This window comes from Schistocerca cancellata, chromosome 5, assembly GCF_023864275.1.
Source record: "Schistocerca cancellata isolate TAMUIC-IGC-003103 chromosome 5, iqSchCanc2.1, whole genome shotgun sequence".
In the NCBI taxonomy this organism is placed as follows: Eukaryota; Metazoa; Arthropoda; class Insecta; order Orthoptera; family Acrididae; genus Schistocerca; species Schistocerca cancellata.
Window position 1 is genome coordinate 251,777,488 of NC_064630.1, and position 10,382 is coordinate 251,787,869.

The following is a 10,382-nucleotide window of genomic DNA, read 5'->3' on the forward strand; positions in this document are numbered from 1 at the left end:
CTCCGAAAAAATTTCAAATTTTCAGATTTTTTCATTCATTCATCTGACATAAGGACATCGTTATATTAACACACACTGCAAAACGATCGTGTAGTAATCTTCTACAGACATGGGTTACATAAATGAAAACAAAAATGAAAGTAATAATTGAGTTTCGAACACGGGGCGCAAATCAATAAGCCACTTCGCTAACCCCTGTGTCACCACCATTTCATGTGAGAATATCGGGCGTTAAAAGGCACAGTAAGGATGCGACGTGCCAGGGCTAGCAGTGTATTTAACACTAAATTCTTCTAGAATTTTCATATGTAAATGATGCTCTGAGCCCCCCCCCCCCCCCCCTATTCTAACACCGACTTTTGCTGTTGCACATGGATTAAGAAGAAACGCGAACTGACTGTAATTGACCCTGCAAGTGGAGTAGAAGAGAGTTTGGCACCTGCAATAATTTAATTTGATATAAATTAATTAAATAAAGGAAAGTTTCATTAAGGTAGTGAGAAATGAAAGGGTTGCTCTACCGATTAACAGAATGAAAGTTCTGTCCAAAATAACAAGTTTATTTATTATGAATAAACTCAAAATCATAAACAAAACACGTGAAACATTTACAATACATCAAATTGGATCAAATTGGATACTCAAATAAATGCTGTGAAGGTGAAGTTGTCCGTAAACTAGATTGTGACATTTATGACCAAGTGGTATGTGGAGCCAATTCCTTGCAACTCAAATCTTAAGAGAAACACCCAGCCAACCCAACATTAATTGCTGCTACAGTAGTGAGAACTCAGACAATGAACACCCAAGACAGAACCACGTAAGAAAAGACGGGAACAGGCGCGCTCTGCTGAACTCTGATTATCATAGACCAAATTCCCTAATCTGCCGATGCTGCGGACATACATTACCAAGCTGTCTTCTTAACTGCAAGGACGCGATCTGGCGTACCGGAAGCGACGGCTGGTTGCTTCCACGTCCCGTCGTGGCGATGATAATGTCACGAGCATAGCCCGAAACAAATTATCCTGGTCCGGTTGTTCCAGACTAAAGACTTCCTATCAATTCAATGAGCCTCTGAGGGAGACGAAGAAGGCCCGCCACACAATCACTGACGGTACAGTGATTGATTTTAACAAGCGAAGTCACACAGAAACTCGGATACAGTCAACTTTAGCCAAAACTGCTCAACACAGACAACATAGGCCGCTTGTACGCAAAACGCTCAATTGCCAACTGTACTCAGAAAGTTACGTTGAAGTCGAAACTTCAGCAACTTCATCAAACAGTTACAATCAAATAAAAGTATATTAGACAGCCAACGGAAGGCAGGCTGTCCAGAGCAGCGAGAGCTCAGTCTTGTAACCTACTCCGACCGAAAGGCGATAGCCGACCCCCTTCAAGAGCACCCGTACAAGCCGAACACAGAACATTCCCGCCCCCACGACAGTGGTCGTGGTTAAACGTTCCAATTAGCAACTCGAAAACCGGCGGAAAATTCCACTCTATTGCCAAAGCACTACCTTTCCACCAATGGAAATTCTTGGCGGCAATTTCTGCGCCGAGTTTGCTACGTCACGGAGCTATGCCCTGAGCAAGCCAATCACAGTGACGATTTTGCAGAAAACGTGGGAATTTGCCCGCCAAGACTGCCTGGGAACACAAGTCATTCCCACGCCTCGCTGGTAGCCCGCCAGAAAGTGTTTCCACTAAGTTTCTGCGAAGTAACGGAATCTCTAGCCCAGCCGCCCCTTCTGGCTCCTTTCGGCGTGTCAGCGTCTGGAAAGCATCCATTCGACTCCCTCACATCAGTCGACTTAGCCCTTTCACGCTCAGCAGAACTCGCCTGTCACCGGACCACCCGGGTGACGAGAGACGCTGCGTGGGAAGTCCGCGTGTGAAGGAATAGCAACTTTTCACCGCATGCAATTAGAAAGAAAATCGAATTACTCACACTAAGATAGAAATATGAGAAGGGGGATCCTGCCACCTCTCAAGGACATGGGTAATATGTACCCGAGCATTTCTTTTTTTTTTTTTTCAGAAACGGTCGAGTGTTTACAGAAAAGTCAGGACCGTTGTTCGATCATTTTGACTCTTCTTCCATTGTACGAAGTTCCCGAGGAAACAGGTAATGGCACTTGCCATGTTCTCCTCCTGAGAACTTCAGGAGATGGGCAAAGTAGTGTAACAATTGAAACGAATTACACTGGCACTGCTTCTGTATCATCGACCGTAATTCACCATAGAAGTAATGTGTTTGCAAATGTTTCAGCTGCACAACTTATTAATGACATGAAAATTAGAGCCGGACAGGGACTCGAAGCCAGATTTCGCGCTTTAAGCGAACGTTTGCCTTAACAACTCTGGCTATCCGAGCATGCCTCCCGTATCGAGAGAAACCCCCATATGTCACTGTGTGTGTAGTGCAAGCGGTCGCGCATTTGCTGCGATTCCCGCACTGTGTGAAACTTAATAATTACTGTCGTCGCCGGTCTAGGCACGTAATACTGTTTTGCAGTGTCTGTGTTTTACTGTGTACTTTGCAGTGATCTTTAGATTTGCATGCATGTCTGAAGGAACAAACACTACTGACGTTATATAGTCGTATTAAATGGAGGAAATACATTCGGAAATTGAGAAAACGTTTCTTCTACTTCATACAGCTATAGATTGTAGCAGTGTCTGTTCCTTCGCACAGTACACCATACAGCGTTAAACACAAGACACTGTAAAACAGTGTAATTCAGCGCTAAACGATGCCATTGGAGGGTAGTATCCTGCGCGTCAGAGTCTTCGTACCATCCTCATATCTTTTCAGTCTTTTTAATTTCCTTTTTTCCTCGCAGTGATGTTGTAAAATTGTTATTTCCAAAAAATTGAGTCTTGGAGAAGATCAGTTTGGGTTCTGAGGGAATATAGAAATACGCGAGACAACACTAATCCTGTTACTTACCTCTGAAGACAGCTGCACAAAGACAAACCTACATTCAGGAATTTGCAGATTTAGAAAATCTTTGACAATGTTGACTTCAATACACTGTTTGAAATTCTAGAGATAGTTGGAGTAATATGCAGGAAGCGAAAAGTTATGTTGAATTTGCACAGGAAGGAGATTGCAGTTATGAGTACGAGGGTATTATTACCACGAAGCAGCAATTGAAAAGGGAGTCAGACAGGGTTGTAACTCTCCTCGATCTCATATAAGCTCTATATTCAGGAAACAGCATAGGAAACGTGGCAGAAATTCAGAATTTAGAATAGGAATTAATATTCACGGAGATCAAGTAAAAGCCTTGAGGTTTGCCCATGACATTATCGTTGTGTCAGACATGGCATATGACTTGGAAGATCACTTGTACGGGACGGACACTGTCGTGAAAATAGGTTATAGGAAGAATGTCAACAAAATTAAAACAATAAAAGTAAGTGTAGTCCAGTTAGATCAGGTGAATCTGACTGCGCAAAAAATAGTAGAGGGGTTTTACTATTTGGACGGCAAAATAGCTGACAATTGCATAAGAAAAGACAATATAAAATTCAGATTGTGCAATAACCAGAAAATCGTTTCTGAAAATGTGATGTAAGTTTTGTCTTTTCGGACAATGTTTTTCTGGAGTGTAGCCTTGTGCATAAGCGAAACGTGGACGACAAATAGTAGACATGAATAGAATGAAAGTTTTTGAAATCTAGTGCAACACTCAGCAGATTCCATTCACAAATCTGCATTGTGAGTTTATCATGATGTACTTGAATAATAATGACTAGGCGTATGATGTATCACACAAAGGTGACAAGACGTTAACATTATAACTGTGTACAATATCAGGTATGTATAAGAAACCAAAGTTCATTTCAAGTCTTGTCTCCGTGTTGTGGAAGAGCAGGACGTTGTCAAACTTCCACTTCCACCGTGAAGGTAAATTCGATAGTAATTTGAAAATATTGATGTCAGTTGTTGCCAGGACCGTTTCCAGACTAAATGGGTCACTATATTTCACACTTTACAATCTGGCCCACGGGCCCCGGTTTCGATTCCCGGCCTGTTTGGGGATTTTCTCTGCCCACTGACTGGATGTTTGTGTTGTCCTCATCATTCTATCATCATTCATGAAAGTAGCTAGATTCGAGTGTGTACAAATTGGGAATGTGTAGGATATCATGATGATGATGATGATGATCATCATCATCATCATCATCATCATCACGCTTTACAACTGCAGGAATTCGGCGGCTGTCACTTGTTTCCGCCGTCGGCAACCAAGTATCAACTGGATAAGATGTTCTTCGCCATTTTCGTAGCTGGAGGAGTCCAATAGTACCTGTCAGTGTAGATTTTGTAGCGTCCTTGCTTAAATTTCAGGTCTACAACTGTCACAGAATTTAAGTGGGAAGGTGTGCTTGGTGTATCGTGATGGTGGAACGTATGTACATTGTTCAAAGGTGCTAATAGATTTCCGTTCATCCTCATGGGGTTTCCTAGACAGTCCTTCACAGTAGCAACAGAGAGTTTAGCTCGGGATCTTGGCACAGTCACGGCTGCCCGCTACGATCGCGTCCTTTTGCTGGCCTGTCCTCTAGTTCGTTGCCCCCGGAACCGCAGTGGAACCACCATCGCACCTCCGCAGAAGAATCAAATCGGCGAATTTTCCGGAGAAACAGCGTCAGTTAAGGAGTTCCACGCTTGTGGAAAGTATTCGAGAATCTACGCTGGGGTATCGTACAGGTCAGTGCTGGATTCCTAAACTACGTATCCTTGCCTTGGAATTCTTAGGCACCGAATTTACGAGTGTTACATTCAATGATAGTGTGCGAGAAGGTCTGACTTATCAACACGTCTCCTCGTCATCCTGAATTTCTCTGTTAAGTAAGGCAGGTAAGCTAGTGGTTAGCACACATAAGCCGGCCGGAGTGGCCGTGCGGTTCTAGGCGCTACAGCCTGGAACCGAGCGACCGCTACGGTCACAGGTTCGAATCCTGCCTCGGGCATGGATGAGTGTAATGTCCTTACGTTGTTGTTGCTGTTTTCTTCAGTCCTGAGACTGGTTTGATGCAGCTCTCCATGCTACTCTATCCTGTGCTAGCTTCTTCATCTCCCAGTACTTACTGCAACCTACATCCTTCTGAATCTGCTTAGTGTATTCATCTCTTGGTCTCCCTCTACGATTTTTACCCTCCACACTGCCCTCCAGTGATAAATTTGTGATCCCTTCATGTCTTAGAACATGTCCTACCAACCGGTCCCTTCTTCTTGTCAAGTTCTGCCACAAACTCCTCTTCTCCCCAATTCTATTCAAAACCTCCTCATTAGTTATGTGATCTACCCATCTAATCTTCAGCATTCTTCTGAAGCACCACATTTCAAAAGCTTCTATTCTCTTCTTGTCCAAACTATTTATCGTCCATGTTTCACTTCCATACGTGGCTACACTCCATACAAATACTTTCAGAAACGACTTCCTGACACTTAAATCTAAACTCGATGTTAACAAATTTCTCTTCTTCAGAAACGCTTTCCTTGCCATTGCCAGTCTACATTTTATATCCTCTCTACTTCGACCATCATCAGTTATTTTGCTCCCCAAATAGCAAAAATCCTTTATCACTTTAAGTGTCTCATTTCCTAATCTAATTCCGGAGGCATCACCCGACGTAATTCGACTACATTCCATTATCCTCGTTTTGCTTTTGTTGATGTTCATCTTATATCCTCCTTTCAAGACACTGTCTATTCCGTTCAACTACTCTTCCAAATCCTTTGCTGTCTCTGACAGAATTACAATGTCATCGGCGAACCTCAACGTTTTTATTTCTTCTCCATGGATTTTAATACCTACTCCGAACTTTTCTTTTGTTTCCTTTACTGCTTGCTCAATATACAGATTGAATAACATCGCGGATAGGCTACAACCCTGTCTCATTCCCTTCCCAACCGCTGCTTCCCTTTCATGCCCCTCAACTCTTATAACTGCCATGTGGTTTCTGTACAAATTGTAAATAGCCTTTCGCTCCCTGTATTTTACCCCTGCCATCTTTAGAATTTGAAAGAGAGAATTCCAAGGTTTAATTAGTTCTAAGTTCTAGGCGACTGATGACCTCAGAAGTTAAGTCGCTTTGTACTCAGAGCCATTTGAACCATTTTGAGCACATATAACTTGCATTCTACAGGAAAAAAGGTCAGCTTTCCGTCCATTCAGCCAGATCTAGATTTTTGATTGTTTACCGAAATGTGTTAAAGTGAATGCGGGGATGGTTCCTTCGAGAACAACGTGGGCAATTCACTTGCTCATCTTTTCCCAGCCCTGACTTGCACCCCGTCCCTCATAAGGTCGTCAGCTACGGATTGTTAACATTCAAGTCTTCCTTCCTTCGCTGTTTGTCTGATTCTGCTGTCCTATGGAGAAGCGTTCAGTGGATTCGGAAGTGTTGTCTTACCTGAAGACTTGTGAACAATACGAGAAAAAAGTATTATTTTCTACGCCCATTATGAAGCAATCATTCATACTTATGATAACAGTGATGAGGTGTTGGATTGTTCAGCTGAGGTTAAAGGTCGCTCGTTATGCGGTTCTCCACTAACTCGTGCCTTGCAGCCGGCGTATGCTGACGTTTATCACGAATTATTAGTCCACATCCACTTATTCCACGAATCCAGCGTCCAATTGCAATGTGGCTTTCGCCAAAAATTTGCCGTAATACTGCCACATGTGCGTAAGTAGTACTTACTCTTTCATTGTTTTGCATTAAATTATCGTAGGTCTTTTCATTAATTGTTGCTTCACTGAAAGAAGATCGCAGTATATTGTTCACATACGTATCATAATGTGGGGACTGGTAGAAAAAGTCGATGCAGAGCTTGGTGCTCCTGTCACATTGCACATATTAGCCTTGTTTTTGCATCCTGTAAAGATGTTTTTGGATCCTGTAAAGAGTCTGAATTCAAACGATGAAGATTTTCGTAGCACCAGTGACGATTGCTATTCGAATTTACGTACCCTGATAACCGAAGCTGTTGTGTTTTTGTGGTTTTAAGTCCGAAGACTGGTTTGAACCGTCTCTCCACTCTAGTCTATCCTGTGCAAGCCGCTTCATTTCTGAATAAGTACTGCAGCCGACATACACTTGAACCTGCTTTAAGTCTCGTATCGGTCTTCCTACATTTCCTCCATCACCATATTAGCTATTCCATGATACCTCAACATGTGTACGATCTACCATCATTAATTACTGGATCAAACCATCTAATCTTCAGTATTCATCTGTTGCACCCCATTTCGAAAGCTTCTATTTTATTCTTGTCTGAACTGCTTACCATCCAGGTTTCACTTCCACACATGGCTACACTCTAGACAAATACATTCAGGAAATACTATCTAACACCTAAAATAGTATCACATGTTAACAGATTTCTCGGATATATTTTTCTTGCTGTAGCCAGTCAGCATCTTAAATCCTCTCTCCTTCAGCAGTTAGCAGTCATTTTGCTGCACAAATGCCAAAATTCGCCCAGTACATTTAGTGTCTCATTTCCTAATCTAATTCGCTCAGCATACTATATTATACTACCCTTATTTTTCTTTTGTTGATGCTCATCAAATAACGTCTTTTAAATACGCAGTACATTCTTTTCAAGTGCTCTTCCAAGCTCCTTATCGTCTCTGGCTCTATTACAACGTCACCAGCAAACCTCTAAGATTTTATTTTTTCTATGAGAACTTTCTGAATTTCTCCTCCTTCCCATACTGGTCGCTGAATATACAGATTGAATAACATTGACTAGAGACTAAAACACTGTCTCACCTGCTTCTCAACTGCTGCTTCCCTTTCATGTCCTAAGGTATTTTAAAATGGCTATCTCTTTTCTCTATAAGTTGTATCATGGTTACTTCATGAGCATTCAATTTTGTGCACATTTGTATGCATCACAGGACACATGAGTGACGAGATTGTTGAAACCGAGAGGTGCTGTCCAATGGACAGAGAGATGCACGGAAAAGAGAAGAATGAGTTTCCATTTGCATATGCAAGTCTTTCATTCACATCGCCGACGTTAATATTTTGTAAACCACATTAAGCGTTTCAGCACGTCGGAGCTCTGATGGTAGGACTGTCCCTGGCAGAAATTTCACTATAACAAGTAGTACATCTTACACTGAATTCCTGAAACAATTCCGGTTAACTCGATATGTCACATGACATAGTTACTTGGAAATGTAAGAATTTTATTGGTAGGCAAAGCGAAGTGAATAAACAAACCGCCATTTCGTGAATGTAAACCACTAACACTCACACTAGTAATTGCATGCACATAATTTCCCCGACCTGAGCTATGAGACGCAGTTCTGAGGCAAGGAGAATTTTACGACAGCATGCCAACTCGCGCGGCTGAAACCGACGTTGACATCGTTGTCTGATTACATCACTGTCCATACTGCTACACTCTTCTGAACTTTGCATGCGTGAGATGGTATCTTCGTACCTTGCAGGCCGCAGATTCAACACCAAATTCCTAAAACACTCACAGAGCGTCCATGCACAACTGTGGTAGGAAGATAGATCAGAACCAGTCCCACGCGTGTTAGACCACTGGATATCGTAAATTACATTCCACTAAATGAGACATAGAAAGAGACCTCGAACATACTGTTATACAACATAGCATGTCGTATCCTTGACACATTCCGTAGTCGTAGTTACTGGTACTGGTTCTGTGAATTTTGGGTGCGGAACGTTTCCACAGCATTGGGAAGCCAAATGATGTGTTAAAAGTTGTCATCACTGTTTGAATGCTGTTAAATGTTAGTTGAACAACTCATTTATCAAACTTACATTAATTTAACTCATTTATCAAACTTACATTAATTCACCATAATGTTAAACCATGTTACCTTGCTACAATAGTCATTGCAATGAAGTTCACTGTGTACTTTAATAACAACGTTGATAGATTCGCTTATTTTATACCGAATACTGTTTTGACTTGTCTGATACACAAGCAGGTGTCAGACCATGAAGCAAACATTCCAGTGGTGAAGAGTCGTAGAAGATTTCGAGGAAAAAGGACGACGCCCACTGCAATCGGGCACCGAAATAATTCGATGGTGAAAGCTGAAAATTCGTGCCGAACCAGGATTCGAACCTATATCTCACGCTTAATACGAGCGGTTATCTTCAGCGCCTCAGCCATCCGGAGACGCTTCCCGTCCGGCTGGAATTCCGAAAGACGTCATTGTCAACATCTCTCTGACTGAATGAGGTCGTGTAACAGGGCTACTAGAAGCTGGATGTTCCTTCTGCGATATTGCAGAAACACTTGGCAGGAATGCAGCTGCTGCACAAGATTGCTGGCAGCGGTGTTCACGAGAATGTACGGTCGCAAGAAGAACTGGCTCCAGACGGCCACGTGCACTACCGAGAGACAAGACCATCGTGCTCTATGTATGGCTGCAGCTCATCGTACTGAATCTGCAGTAGCAATCTGAGCAGCGGTTGGCACCACTGGGACACAAACAAATGCTACATATTGGTAACTTCAAGGATAGCTTGGAGCCAGAAGCCCTGCAGCATGCGCTCCACTCACCCAAACCACAGCTATGTGCGACATCTATGGTGTCAAGCGAGGGCTAATTGGAGGGCAGGTTGGAGGTCTGTTGTGTTTGAAAGCTGGTTCCGCCAGCGATGGCCCTGTGTTGATTGAAGGAGCGCAGTTGAGGGCTAGCAAACATCTTGCCTGCGTGCTACACACACTGGACTTACACCTGAAGTTGTGGTCTGGTGTGAGATTTCATTTGACAGCAGGAGCATTCTCGTAGTTATATCATGTACCGTGACTGCAAATTTGTCCGTCAGTCTGGTGATTCGACCTGTTGTGCAGTCATTCATGAACAGCATTCCAGGGGGTGTTTTCCAACACGATAACGCTCGCCCACATACCACTGTTGTAAGCCAACACGCTCTATAGACAGTCGACATGTTGCCTTGGGCTGCTCGATCACCAGATCTATCTCCAATCAAACACATATGGCACGTCATAGGACGACAACGTCATTCACAAACAGCATTGGTTCAAATGGCTCTGAGCACTATGGGACTTAACATCTGAGGCCATCAGTCCCCTAGAACTTAAACCTAACTAACCTAAGGACATCACACACATCCATGCCCGAGGCAGGATTCGAACCTGCGACCGTAGCAGCAGCGCGATTCCGGACTGAAGCGCCTAGAACCGCTCGGCCACCGTGGCCGTCCAAACAGCATTAACCGTCCCTGTATTGACAGACGAAGAGCAACAGGCATGGAACTCCGTCCAATAAACTGACATCCGGCACCTGTGCAACACAATGCTCGCACATTTGCATGCTTGCATTGAACATTCCGGTGAT